At 38.8% G+C, this 1,570-nt stretch overlaps 1 pseudogene; it reads right to left on the bottom strand.

Moving 5' to 3' along the window:
* Positions 1-736: 736 nt before the first annotated feature.
* Positions 737-1,570, bottom strand: LOC102811414 (annotated as a pseudogene).

The following is a 1,570-nucleotide window of genomic DNA, read 5'->3' as shown; positions in this document are numbered from 1 at the left end:
AAGTGCTCAAGCAGAGGATCATTTTGAACCACATGGTCAATGGTTCAAACTCACCAACCACTTCTCAGAAATCCTATACAGGATAGCTATGGGTCACAACTGACTTGACAGCACTTAACAACAACCACAAGCCATCTTTCTGAGAATGCTGTTGTGCCATAGGATAAGCACTGGACCACAAGTTCAGTTTGAATTGCAAGATCTGTGGTTCAAACCCACCAGCCACTCCTCAGAAACCCTATACTGGGTCACTATGAGTTGGAACCCACCCAATGGCACTTAACAACAACAACAATCATCATTCTAATGAAGATAGAGAAAATTCCTGCCATACTTTAAAGTTTTTCCTGACCCCCCCCCCTTTTTTTTTTCAGCTTCAATTTTATTTCATTAACTTAAAAGATGAACAAATTATATCATTCAAATGTTATTAAACTGATCTCAAGACTAGGTTTCCACAGAAGCTAAACAGATATAGGGCTTCAAGTATAGTATGGTCCGTTATCCATTTAAAAAGATGCATCTTTCATTCACAAAAACACTGAAAGGCAATTCTTTTCTTTAATGCTGCACAACAGCTAGATGCAAATGTTGTTAATTTATGTCATTGACAACTTGGATGATGAAGCTGGAAGACACAAAAGTTCTTAGTTAAAGATGCAAACAAAAAGCTTCTTTTGTTTTCTCAGATATAAAATGGAGGCCTTCATTCATGTCCTTGGATTCTTATAGCAGGTCACTTCTTCCTTTTTCATTTTTAACTTTCCTCTCCTGACTGAGGACTTTGGTTACCACCACCTGTTTTTGTGTTCTTGGTTTTAATTTCGGTATCATTTCATCTGCATACCACATTATTAACTTATGTGATAGGACCTGTGCCAGACAGAGTGCCATCTTCCTGTTTCAGCAAGACCCGGACTCTGTCCCTGTACCGAATGTCATGATTCCATTCTTAAGAGTATATTTTATTTTTCTCATGAAATGCATTATATCCAACTGCTAAACATACATCTTGAATCCCTGTAGTTGTAGGATTCTCAGCAGCCTTATTTGTGGGAATGTGCCTCCCCTCCACCATGGTCTTCTTCTTATTTAAATAAGTCTATTAGGTACAAATGAACCTGTCCTTGTCTGCAGGGGACCACAAAGTGGCACAAGCAATTCCATTCAGGATGCATGGCACCAGCTTGGAATTCCCTGAAGGACCCTTTTCAGACCATTCCCCTTTGTGACAATCAATCGCTCCTATGATTTTTGTTCCATTGATTAGCTTTTCTCTTTGATAGAACCTCATATACATGGAATTATGTAAATTATATTTTTTTGCTGAGCAAAAATGTTTTTGAGATTCCTTCATGCTGTTATCACAATCATTTAAAATTATTTACGTCAATCTCTTGCACTAAAACTTTCAGTGGCCCATTATCCAAAGTCCAGGCCTCTAAATAATCTGGTCTCATCTCCCACCCTTTAACTGTGTCCCCTGGGAATAGTGGTCCATTTATTCACCTGTACAAACGTAGCTTTTCATGTGCTGAGTCGTGCGACTGGAAGGCTGGAATTCCTCCAT

The sequence above is a fragment of the Chrysochloris asiatica genome, unplaced genomic scaffold (genome assembly GCF_000296735.1).
Source record: "Chrysochloris asiatica unplaced genomic scaffold, ChrAsi1.0 scaffold00135, whole genome shotgun sequence".
Classification (NCBI taxonomy): domain Eukaryota; kingdom Metazoa; phylum Chordata; class Mammalia; order Afrosoricida; family Chrysochloridae; genus Chrysochloris; species Chrysochloris asiatica.
The sequence above is the reverse complement of the archived record's forward strand: the minus strand, read 5'-3'. Positions and strand labels throughout refer to the sequence as shown.